The sequence below is a fragment of the Macaca mulatta genome, chromosome 6 (assembly GCF_049350105.2).
Source record: "Macaca mulatta isolate MMU2019108-1 chromosome 6, T2T-MMU8v2.0, whole genome shotgun sequence".
In the NCBI taxonomy this organism is placed as follows: Eukaryota; Metazoa; Chordata; class Mammalia; order Primates; family Cercopithecidae; genus Macaca; species Macaca mulatta.
The window spans coordinates 52,073,213-52,086,497 of record NC_133411.1 but is presented as its reverse complement, the minus strand read 5'-3'; positions in this window follow the sequence as shown (position 1 = coordinate 52,086,497).

Genomic DNA, 13,285 nt, shown 5'->3' with positions numbered 1-13,285 from the left:
TGGCCCTATAGTCTTCAAAGGGATCCGAAATATCTGTTCTCAGATTCCACAGAAATAAGGCTGGCAAGGAGATCCACGAAATACAGATGTAACTCTGTGAGATGAATTAACAGAACACTAAGCAGTTTCTCAGAAAGCTTCTTTCCAGATTTCATCGGAGGATATTTCCTTTTTCACCAAAGCCCTCAATGGGCTTCCAAATATCACTTTGCCAATTCCAAAAGAACTGTCTTAGCGAAAGGCTTCTTGAGGGGAAAGCTGTAACTCTGGGAGCTCATTTCACAGAACACAAAGAAGTTTCTCAGAAAGCTACTTTCTCTTAATTTTCGGAGGATATTTCCTTTGGCCCTATAGTCTTCAAAGGGATCCGAAATATCTGTTCTCTGATTCCACAGAAATAAGGCTAGCAAGGAGATCCACGAAATATAGATGTAACTCTGTGAGATGAATTAACAGAATACTAAGCAGTTTCTCAGAAAGTTTCTTTCCAGATTTCATCGGAGGATATTTCCTTTTTCACCATAGCCCTCTATGGGCTTCCAAATATCACTTTGCCAATTCCACAAGAACTGTCTTAGCGAAAGGCTTCTTGAGGGGAAAGCTGTAACTCTGTGAGATGATTTCATAGAACCCAAAGAAGTTTCTCAGAAAGCTTCTTTCTCTTAGTTATCGGATGATATTTCCTTTGGCCCTATAGTCTTCAAAGGGATCCGAAATATCTGTTCTCAGATTCCACAGAAATAAGGCTAGCAAAGAGATCCACGAAATATAGATGTAACTCTGTGAGATGAATTAACAGAACACTAAGCAGTTTCTCAGAAAGCTTCTTTCCAGATTTCATCTAATTATATTTCCTTTTTCACCATAGCCCTCTATTGGCTTCCAAATATCACTTTGCCAATTCCACAAGAACTGTCTTAGCGAAAGGTTCTTGAGAGGAAAGCTGTAACTCTGTGAGATGATTACATAGAACACAAACAAGTTTCTCAGAAAGTTTCTTTCTCTTTGTTATCGGAGGATATTTCCTTTGGCCCTATCGTCTTCAAAGGGATCCGAAATATCTGTTCTCAGATTCCACAGAAATAAGGCTAGCAAAGAGATCCACGAAATATAGATGTAAATCTGTGAGATGAATTAACAGAACACTAAGCAGTTTCTCAGAAAGCTTCTTTCCAGATTTCATCTGAGGATATTTCCTTTTTCACCTTAGCCCTCTATGGGCTTCCAAATATCACTTTGCCAATTACACAAGAACTGTCTTAGCGAAAGGCTTCTTGAGTGGAAAGCTGTAACTCTGTGAGCTGATATCACAGATCACAAAGAAGTTTCTCAGAAAGCTTCTTTCTCTTAGTTTTCGGAGGATATTTCCTTTGGCCCTATAGTCTTCAAAGGGATCCGAAATATCTGTTTTCAGATTCCACAGAAATAAGGCTAGCCAAGTGATCCACGAAATACAGATGTAACTCTGTGAGATGAATTAACAGAACACTAAGCAGTTTCTCAGAAAGCTTCTTTCCAGATTTCATCGGAGGATATTTCCTTTTTCACCATAGCCCCCTATGGGCTTCCAAATATCACTTTGCCAATTCCACAAGAACTGTCTTAGCGAAAGGCTTCTTGAGGGGAAAGCTGTAACTCTGTGAGATGATTACAAGAACAGAAAGAAATTTCTCACAAAGCTTCTTTCTCTTTGTTATCGGAGGATACTTCCTTTGGCCCTATAGTCTTCAAAGGGATCCGAAATATCTGTTCTCAGATTCCACAGAAATAAGCATAGCAAAGAGATCCACGAAATACAAATGTAACTCTGTGAGATGAATTAACACAACACTAAGCAGTTTCTCAGAAAGCTTCTTTCCAGATTTCATCGGAGGATATTTCCTTTTTCACCATAGCCCTCTATGGGCTTCCAAATATCACTTGGCCAATTCCACAAGAACTGTCTTAGCGAAAGGCTTCTTGAGTGGAAAGCTGTAACTCTGTGAGCTCATTTCACAGAACACAAAGAAGTTTCTCAGAAAGCTTCTTTCTCTTACTTTTCGGAGGATATTTCCCTTGGCCCTATAGTCTTCAAAGGGTTCCGAAATATCTGTTCTCAGATTCCACAGAAATAAGGCTAGCAAAGAGATCCACGAAATATAGATGTAACTCTGTGAGATGAATTAACAGAACACTAAGCAGTTTCTCAGAAAGCTTCTTTCCAGATTTCATCGGAGGATATTTCCTTTTTCACCATAGCCCTCTACGGGCTTCCAAATATCACTTTGTCAATTCCACAAGAACTGTCTTAGCGAAAGGCTTCAGAGGGGAAAGCTGTATCTCTGTGAGATGATTTCACAGAACACAAAGAAGTTTCTCAGAAAGCTTCTTTCTCTTAGTTTTCGGAGGATATTTCCGTTGGCCCTATAGTCTTCAAAGGGATCCGAAATATCTGTTCTCAGATTCCACAGAAATAAGGCTGGCAAGGAGATCCACGAAATACAGATGTAACTAGGTGAGATGAATTAACAGAACACTAAGCAGTTTCTCAGAAAGCTTCTTTCCAGATTTCATCTGAGGATATTTCCTTTTTCACCATAGCCCTCTATGGGCTTCCAAATATCACTTTGCCAATTCCACAAGAACTGTCTTAGCGAAAGGCTTCCTGAGGGGAAAGCTGTAACTCTGTGAGCTCATTTCACAGAACACAAAGAAGTTTCTCAGAAAGCTTCTTTCTCTTAGTTTTCGGAGGATATTTCCTTTGGCCCTATAGTCTTCAAAGGGATCCGAAATATCTGTTCTCAGATTCCACAGAAATAAGGCTAGCAAGGAGATCCACGAAATATAGATGTAACTCTGTGAGATGAATTAACAGAACACTAAACAGTTTCTCAGAAAGTTTCTTTCCAGATTTCATCGGAGGATATTTTCCTTTTTCACCATAGCCCTCTATTGGCTTCCAAATATCACTTTGCCAATTCCACAAGAACTGTCTTAGCGAAAGGCTTCTTGAGGGGAAAGCTGTAACTCTGGGAGATGATTTCATAGAACACAAAGAAGTTTCTCAGAAAGCTTCTTTCTCTTAGTTATCGGATGATATTTCCTTTGGCCCTATAGTCTTCAAAGGGATCCGAAATATCTGTTCTCAGATTCCACAAAAATAAGCCTAGCAAAGAGATCCACGAAATATAGATGTAACTCTGTGAGATGAATTAACAGAACACTAAGCAGTTGTTCAGAAAGTTTCTTTCCAGATTTCATCGGAGGATATTTCCTTTTTCACCATAGCCCTCTATGGGCTTCCAAATATCACTTTGCCAATTCCACAAGAACTGTCTTAGCGAAAGTCTTCTTGAGGGGAAAGCTGTAACTCTGTGAGCTCATTTCACAGAACACAAAGAAGTTTCTCAGAAAGCTTCTTTCTCTTAGTTTTTGGAGGATATTTCCTTTGGCCCTATAGTCTTCAAAGGGATCCGAAATATCTGTTCTCAGATTCCACAGAAATATGCTAGCAAAGAGATCCACGAAATATAGATGTAACTCTGTGAGATGAATTAACAGAACACTAAGCAGTTTCTCAGAAAGCTTCTTTCCAGATTTCATCGGAGGATATTTCCTTTTTCACCATAGTCCCCTATGGGCTTCCAAATATCACTTTGCCAATTCCACAAGAACTGTCTTAGCGAAAGGCTTCTTGAGGGGAAAGCTGTAACTCTGTGAGATGATTACATAGAACACAAAGAAATTTCTCACAAAGCTTCTTTCTCTTTGTTATCGGAGGATATTTCCTTTGGCCCTATAGTCTTCAAAGGGATCCGAAATATCTGTTCTCAGATTGCACAGAAATAAGGCTAGCAAAGAGATCCACGAAATACAGATGTAACTCTGTGAGATGAATTAACAGAACACTAAGCAGTTTCTCAGAAAGCTTCTTTCCAGATTTCATCGGAGGATATTTCCTTTTTCACCATAGCCCTCTATGGGCTTCCAAATATCACTTTGCCAATTCCACAAGAACTGTCTTAGCGAAAGGCTTCTTGACGGGAAAGCTGTAACTCTGTGAGCTCATTTCACAGAACACAAAGAAGTTTCTCAGAAAGCTTCTTTCTCTTAGTTTTCGGAGGATATTTCCTTTGGCCCTATAGTCTTCAAAGGGATCCGAAATATCTGTTCTCAGATTCCACAGAAATAAGGCTAGCAAAGAGATCCACGAAATATAGATGTAACTCTGTGAGATGAATTAACAGAACACTAAGCAGTTTCTCAGAAAGCTTCTTTCCAGATTTCATCGGAGGATATTTCCTTTTTCACCATAGCCCTCCATGGGTTTCCAAATATCACTTTACTAATTCCACAAGAACTGTCTTAGCGAAAGGCTTCTTGAGGGGAAAGCTGTAACTCTGTGAGATGATTTCACAGAACACAAAGAAGTTTCTCAGAAAGCTTCTTTCTCTTAGTTTTCGGAGGATATTTCCTTTGGCCCTATACTCTTCAAAGGGATCCGAAATATCTGTTCTCAGATTCCACAGAAATAAGGCTAGCAAAGAGATCCACGAAATATAGAAGTAACTCTGTGAGAAGAATTAACAGAACACTAAGCAGTTTCTCAGAAAGCTTCTTTCCAGATTTCACCGGAGGATATTTCCTTTTTCACCATAGCCCTCTATGGGCTTCCAAATATCACTTTGCCAATTCCAGAAGAACTGTCTTAGCAAAAGGCTTCTTGAGGGGAAAGCTGTAACTCTGTGAGATGATTTCACAGAACACAAAGAAGTTTCTCAGAAAGCTTCTTCCTCTTACTTTTCGGAGGATATTTCCCTTGGCCCTATAGTCTTCAAAGGGATCCGAAATATCTGTTCTCAGATTCCACAGAAATAAGGCTAGCAAAGAGATCCACGAAATATATATGTAACTCTGTGAGATGAATTAACAGAACACTAAGCAGTTTCTCAGAAAGCTTCTTTCCAGATTTCACCGGAGGATATTTCCTTTTTCACCATAGCCCTCTAAGGGCTTCCAAATATCACTTTGTCAATTCCACAATAACTGTCTTAGCGAAAGGCTTCTTGAGGGGAAAGCTGTAACTCTGTGAGATGATTTCACAGAACACAAAGAAGTTTCTCAGAAAGCTTCTTTCTCTTAGTTTTCGGAGGATATTTCCTTTGGCCCTATAGTCTTCAAAGGGATCCGAAATATCTGTTCTCAGATTCCACAGAAATAAGGCTGGCAAGGAGATCCACGAAATACAGATGTAACTCTGTGAGATGAATTAACAGAACACTAAGCAGTTTCTCAGAAAGCTTCTTTCCAGATTTCATCGGAGGATATTTCCTTTTTCACCAAAGTCCTCAATGGGCTTCCAAATATCACTTTGCCAATTCCAAAAGAACTGTCTTAGCGAAAGGCTTCTTGAGGGGAAAGCTGTAACTCTGTGAGCTCATTTCACAGAACACAAAGAAGTTTCTCAGAAAGCTACTTTCTCTTAATTTTCGGAGGATATTTCCTTTGTCCCTATAGTCTTCAAATGGATCCGAAATATCTGTTCTCTGATTCCACAGAAATAAGGCTAGCAAGGAGATCCACGAAATATAGATGTAACTCTGTGAGATGAATTAACAGAACACTAAGCAGTTTCTCAGAAAGTTTCTTTCCAGATTTCATCGGAGGATATTTCCTTTTTCACCATAGCCCTCTATGGGCTTCCAAATATCACCTTGCCAATTCCACAAGAACTGTCTTAGCGAAAGGCTTCTTGAGGGGAAACCTGTAACTCTGTGAGATGATTTCATAGAACCCAAAGAAGTTTCTCAGAAAGCTTCTTTCTCTTAGTTATCGGAGGATATTTCCTTTGGCCCTATAGTCTTCAAAGGGATCCGAAATATCTGTTCTCAGATTCCACAGAAATAAGGCTAGCAAAGAGATCCACGAAATATAGATGTAACTCTGTGAGATGAATTAACAGAACACTAAGCAGTTTCTCAGAAAGCTTCTTTCCAGATTTCATCAGAGGATATTTCCTTTTTCACCATAGCCCTCTATGGGCTTCCAAATATCACTTTGCCAATTCCACAAGAACTGTCTTAGCGAAAGGCTTCTTGAGGGGAAAGCTGTAACTCTGTGAGCTCATTTCACAGAACACAAAGAAGTTTCTCAGAAAGCTTCTTTCTCTTAGTTTTCGGAGGATATTTCCTTTGGCCCTATAGTCTTCAAAGGGATCCGAAATATCTGTTCTCAGATTCCACAGAAATAAGGCTAGCAAAGAGATCCACGAAATACAGATGTAACTCTGTGAGATGAATTAACAGAACACTAAGCAGTTTCTCAGAAAGCTTCTTTCCAGATTTCATCGGAGGATATTTCCTTTTTCACCATAGCCCTCTATGGGCTTCCAAATATCACTTTGCCAATTCCACAAGAACTGTCTTAGCGAAAGGCTTCTTGAGGGGAAAGCTGTAACTCTGTGAGATGATTACATAGAACACAAAGAAATTTCTCACAAAGCTTCTTTCTCTTTGTTATCGGAGGATATTTCCTTTGACCCTATAGTCTTCAAAGGGATCCGAAATATCTGTTCTCAGATTCCACAGAAATAAGGCTAGCAAAGAGATCCACGAAATATAGATGTAACTCTGTGAGATGAATTAACAGAACACTAAGCAGTTTCTCAGAAAGCTTCTTTCCAGATTTCATCTGAGGATATTTCCTTTTTCACCTTAGCCCTCTATGGGCTTCCAAATATCACTTTGCCAATTACACAAGAACTGTCTTAGCGAAAGGCTTCCTGAGGGGAAAGCTGTAACTCTGTGAGCTGATATCACAGATCACAAAGAAGTTTCTCAGAAAGCTTCTTTCTCTTAGTTTTCGGAGGATATTTCCTTTGGCCCTATAGTCTTCAAAGGGATCCGAAATATCTGTTTTCAGATTCCACAGAAATAAGGCTAGCCAAGTGATCCACGAAATACAGATGTAACTCTGTGAGATGAATTAACAGAACACTAAGCAGTTTCTCAGAAAGCTTCTTTCCAGATTTCATCGGAGGATATTTCCTTTTTCACCATAGCCCCCTATGGGCTTCCAAATATCACTTTGCCAATTCCACAAGAACTGTCTTAGCGAAAGGCTTCTTGAGGGGAAAGCTGTAACTCTGTGAGATGATTACAAGAACAGAAAGAAATTTCTCACAAAGCTTCTTTCTCTTTGTTATCGGAGGATAGTTCCTTTGGCCCTATAGTCTTCAAAGGGATCCGAAATATCTGTTCTCAGATTCCACAGAAATAAGGCTAGCAAAGAGATCCACGAAATACAAATGTAACTCTGTGAGATGAATTAACACAACACTAAGCAGTTTCTCAGAAAGCTTCTTTCCAGATTTCATCGGAGGATATTTCCTTTTTCACCATAGCCCTCTATGGGCTTCCAAATATCACTTTGCCAATTCCACAAGAACTGTCTTAGCGAAAGGCTTCTTGACGGGAAAGCTGTAACTCTGTGAGCTCATTTCACAGAACACAAAGAAGTTTCTCAGAAAGCTTCTTTCTCTTAGTTTTCGGAGGATATTTCCTTTGGCCCTATACTCTTCAAAGGGATCCGAAATATCTGTTCTCAGATTCCACAGAAATAAGGCTAGCAAAGAGATCCACGAAATATAGAAGTAACTCTGTGAGAAGAATTAACAGAACACTAAGCAGTTTCTCAGAAAGCTTCTTTCCAGATTTCACCGGAGGATATTTCCTTTTTCACCATAGCCCTCTATGGGCTTCCAAATATCACTTTGCCAATTCCACAAGAACTGTCTTAGCAAAAGGCTTCTTGAGGGGAAAGCTGTAACTCTGTGAGATGATTTCACAGAACACAAAGAAGTTTCTCAGAAAGCTTGTTTCTCTTAGTTTTCCGAGGATATTTCCTTTGGCCCTATAGTCTTCAAAGGGATCCGAAATATCTGTTCTCAGATTCCACAGAAATAAGGCTGGCAAGGAGATCCACGAAATACAGATGTAACTCTGTGAGATGAATTAACAGAACACTAAGCAGTTTCTCAGAAAGCTTCTTTCCAGATTTCATCAGAGGATATTTTCTTTTTCACCATAGCCCTCTATGGGCTTCCAAATATCACTTTGCCAATTCCACAAGAACTGTCTTAGCGAAAGGCTTCTTGAGGGGAAAGCTGTAACTCTGTGAGCTCATTTCACAGAACACAAAGAAGTTTCTCAGAAAGCTTCTTTCTCTTAGTTTTCGGAGGATATTTCCTTTGGCCCTATAGTCTTCAAAGGGATCCGAAATATCTGTTCTCAGATTCCACAGAAATAAGGCTAGCAAAGAGATCCACGAAATACAGATGTAACTCTGTGAGATGAATTAACAGAACACTAAGCAGTTTCTCAGAAAGCTTCTTTCCAGATTTCATCTGAGGATATTTCCTTTTTCACCATAGCCCTCTATGGGCTTCCAAATATCACTTTGCCAATTCCACAAGAACTGTCTTAGCGAAAGGCTTCTTGAGGGGAAAGCTGTAACTCTGTGAGATGATTACATAGAACACAAAGAAATTTCTCACAAAGCTTCTTTCTCTTTGTTATCGGAGGATATTTCCTTTGGCCCTATAGTCTTCAAAGGGATCCGAAATATCTGTTCTCAGATTCCACAGAAATAAGGCTAGCAAAGAGATCCACGAAATACAGATGTAACTCTGTGAGATGAATTAACAGAACACTAAGCAGTTTCTCAGAAAGCTTCTTTCCAGATTTCATCTGAGGATATTTCCTTTTTCACCATAGCCCTCTATGGGCTTCCAAATATCACTTTGCCAATTCCACAAGAACTGTCTTAGCGAAAGGCTTCCTGAGGGGAAAGCTGTAACTCTGTGAGCTCATTTCACAGAACACAAAGAAGTTTCTCAGAAAGCTTCTTTCTCTTAGTTTTCGGAGGATATTTCCTTTGGCCCTATAGTCTTCAAAGGGATCCGAAATATCTGTTCTCAGATTCCACAGAAATAAGGCTAGCAAGGAGATGCACGAAATATAGATGTAACTCTGTGAGATGAATTAACAGAACACTAAGCAGTTTCTCAGAAAGCTTCTTTCCAGATTTCATCTGAAGATATTTCCTTTTTCACCATAGCCCTCTATGGCTTCCAAATATCACTTTGCCAATTCCACAAGAACTGTCTTAGCGAAAGGCTTCTTGAGGGGAAACCTGTAACTCTGTGAGATGATTTCACAGAACACAAAGAAGTTTCTCAGAAAGCTTCTTTCTCTTAGTTTTCGGAGGATATTTCCTTTGGCCCTATAGTCTTCAAAGGGATCCGAAATATCTGTTCTCAGATTCCACAGAAATAAGGCTAGCAAAGAGATCCACGAAATATAGAAGTAACTCTGGGAGAAGAATTAACAGAACACTAAGCAGTTTCTCAGAAAGCTTCTTTCCAGATTTCATCGGAGGATATTTCCTTTTTCACCATAGCCCTCTATGGGCTTCCAAATATCACTTTGCCAATTCCACAAGAACTGTCTTAGCAAAAGGCTTCTTGAGGGGAAAGCTGTAACTCTGTGAGATGATTTCACAGAACACAAAGAAGTTTCTCAGAAAGCTTCTTCCTCTTACTTTTCGGAGGATATTTCCCTTGGCCTTATAGTCTTCAAAGAGATCCGAAATATCTGTTCTCAGATTCCACAGAAATAAGGCTAGCAAAGAGATCCACGAAATATAGATGTAACACTGTGAGATGAATTAACAGAACACTAAGCAGTTTCTCAGAAAGCTTCTTTCCAGATTTCATCGGAGGATATTTCCTTTTTCACCATAGCCCTCTATGGGCTTCCAAATATCACTTTGCCAATTCCACAAGAAATGTCTTAGCGAAAGGCTTCTTGAGGGGAAAGCTGTAACTCTGTGAGATGATTTCACGGAACACAAAGAAGTTTCTCAGAAAGCTTCTTTCTCTTAGTTTTCGGAGGATATTTCCTTTGGCCCTATAGTCTTCAAAGGGATCCGAAATATCTGTTCTCAGATTCCACAGAAATAAGGCTAGCAAAGAGATCCACGAAACATAGATGTAACTCTGTGAGATGAATTAGCAGAACACTAAGCAGTTTCTCAAAAAGCTTCTTTCCAGATTTCATCTGAGGATATTTCCTTTTTCACCATAGCCCTCTAAGGGCTTCCAAATATCACTTGGCCTATTCCACAAGAACTGTCTTAGCGAAAGGCTTCTTGAGGGGGAAGCTGTAACTCTGTGAGATGATTTCACAGAACACAAAGAGGTTTCTCAGAAAGCTTCTTTCTCTTTGTTATCGGAGGATATTTCCTTTGGCCCTATAGTCTTCAAAGGAATCCGAAATATCTGTTCTCAGATTCCACAGAAATAAGCCTAGCAAAGAGATCCACGAAATACAGATGTAACTCTGTGAGATGAATTAACAGAACACTGAGCAGTTTCTCAGAAATCTTCTTTCCAGATTTCATCTGAGGATATTTCCTTTTTCACCATAGCCCTCTATGGGCTTCCAAATATCAATTTGCCAATTCCACAAGAACTGTCTTAGCGAAAGGCTTCTTGAGGGGAAAGCTGTAACTCTGTGAGATGATTTCACAGAACACAAAGAAGTTTCTCAAAAAGCATCTTTCTCTTTGTTATCGGAGGATATTTCCTTTGGCCCTATAGTCTTCAAAGGGATCCGAAATATCTGTTCTCAGATTCCACAGAAATAAGGCTAGCAAAGAGATCCACGAAATATAGAAGAAACTCTGTGAGATGAATTAACAGAACACTAAGCAGTTTCTCAGAAAGCTTCTTTCCAGATTTCATCGGAGGATATTTCCTTTTTCACCATAGCCCTCTATGGGATTCCAAATATCACTTTTCCAATTCCACAAGAAATGTCTTAGCGAAAGGCTTCTTGAGGGGAAAGCTGTAACTCTGTGAGATGATTTCACAGAACACAAAGAAGTTTCTCAGAAAGCTTCTTTCCAGATTTCATCTGAGGATATTTCCTTTTTCACCATAGCCCTCTATGGGCTTCCAAATATCACTTGGCCAATTCCACAAGAACTGTCTTAGCGAAAGGCTTCTTGAGGGGAAAGCTGTAACTCTGTGAGATGATTTCACAGAACACAAAGAAGTTTCTCAGAAAGCTTCTTTCTCTTTGTTATCGGAGGATATTTCCTTTGGCCCTATAGTCATCAAAGGGATCCGAAATATCTGTTCTCAGATTCCACAGAAATAAGGCTAGCAAAGAGATCCACGAAATATAGATGTAACACTGTGAGATGAATTAACAGAACACTAAGCAGTTTCTCAGAAAGCTTCTTTCCAGATTTCATCGGAGGATATTTCCTTTTTCTCCATAGCCCTCTATGGGCTTCCAAATATCACTTTGCCAATTCCACAAGAACTGTCTTAGCGAAAGGCTCCTTGAGGGGAAAGCTGTAACTCTGTGAGATGATTTCACAGAACACAAAGAACTTTCTCAGAAAGCTTCTTTCTCTTAGTTATCGAAGGATATTTCCTTTGACCCTATAGTCTTCAAAGGGATCCGAAATATCTGTATTCAGATTCCACAGAAATCAGGCTAGCAAAGAGATCCACGAAATACAGATGTAACTCTGTGAGATGAATTAACAGAACACTAAGCGGTTTCTCAGAAAGCTTCTTTCCAGATTTCATCTGAGGATATTTCCTTTTTCACCATAGCCCTCTATGGGCTTCCAAATATCACTTTGCCAATTCCACAAGAAGTGTCTTAGCGAAAGGCTTCTTGAGTGGAAAGCTGTAACTCTGTGAGATGATTTCACAGAACACAACGAAGTTTCTCAGAAAGCTTCTTTCTCTTTGTTATCGGAGGATATTTCCTTTGGCCCTATAGTCTTCAAAGGGATCCGAAATATCTGTTCTCAGATTCCACAGAAATAAGGCTAGCAAAGAGATCCACGAAATATAGATGTAACACTGTGAGATGAATTAACAGAACACTAAGCAGTTTCTCAGAAAGCTTCTTTCCAGATTTCATCGGAGGATATTTCCTTTTTCTCCATAGCCCTCTATGGGCTTCCAAATATCACTTTGCCAATTCCACAAGAACTGTCTTAGCGAAAGGCTCCTTGAGGGGAAAGCTGTAACTCTGTGAGATGATTTCACAGAACACAAAGAACTTTCTCAGAAAGCTTCTTTCTCTTAGTTATCGAAGGATATTTCCTTTGGCCCTATAGTCTTCACAGGGATCCGAAATATCTGTTCTCAGATTCCACAGAAATAAGGCTAGCAAAGAGATCCACGAAATACAGATGTAACTCTGTGAGATGAATTAACAGAACACTAAGCGGTTTCTCAGAAAGCTTCTTTCCAGATTTCATCTGAGGATATTTCCTTTTTCACCATAGCCCTCTATGGGCTTCCAAATATCACTTTGCCAATTCCACAAGAACTGTCTTAGCGAAAGGCTTCTTGAGGGGAAAGCTGTAACTCTGTGTGCTCATTTCACAGAACACAAAGAAGTTTCTCAGAAAGCTTCTTTCTCTTAGTTTTCGGAGGATATTTCCTTTGGCCCTATAGTCTTCAAAGGGATCCGAAATATCTGTTCTCAGATTCCACAGAAATAAGGCTAGCAAAGAGATCCACGAAATATAGATGTAACTCTGTGAGATGAATTAACAGAACACTAAGCAGTTTCTCAGAAAGCTTCTTTCCAGATTTCATCTAATTATATTTCCTTTTTCACCATAGCCCTCTATTGGCTTCCAAATATCACTTTGCCAATTCCACAAGAACTGTCTTAGCGAAAGGCTTCTTGAGGGGAAAGCTGTAACTCTGTGAGATGATTACATAGAACACAAAGAAGTTTCTCAGAAAGTTTCTTTCTCTTTGTTATCGGAGGATATTTCCTTTGGCCCTATAGTCTTCAAAGGGATCCGAAATATCTGTTCTCAGATTCCACAGAAATAAGGCTAGCAAAGAGATCCACGAAATATAGATGTAACTCTGTGAGATGAATTAACAGAACACTAAGCAGTTTCTCAGAAAGCTTCTTTCCAGATTTCATCTGAGGATATTTCCTTTTGCACCTTAGCCCTCTATGGGCTTCCAAATATCACTTTGCCAATTACACAAGAACTGTCTTAGCGAAAGGCTTCTTGAGGGCAAAGCTGTAACTCTGTGAGCTGATATCACAGATCACAAAGAAGTTTCTCAGAAAGCTTCTTTCTCTTAGTTTTCGGAGGATATTTCCTTTGGCCCTATAGTCTTCAAAGGGATCCGAAATATCTGTTTTCAGATTCCACAGAAATAAGGCTAGCAAAGAGATCCACGAAATAC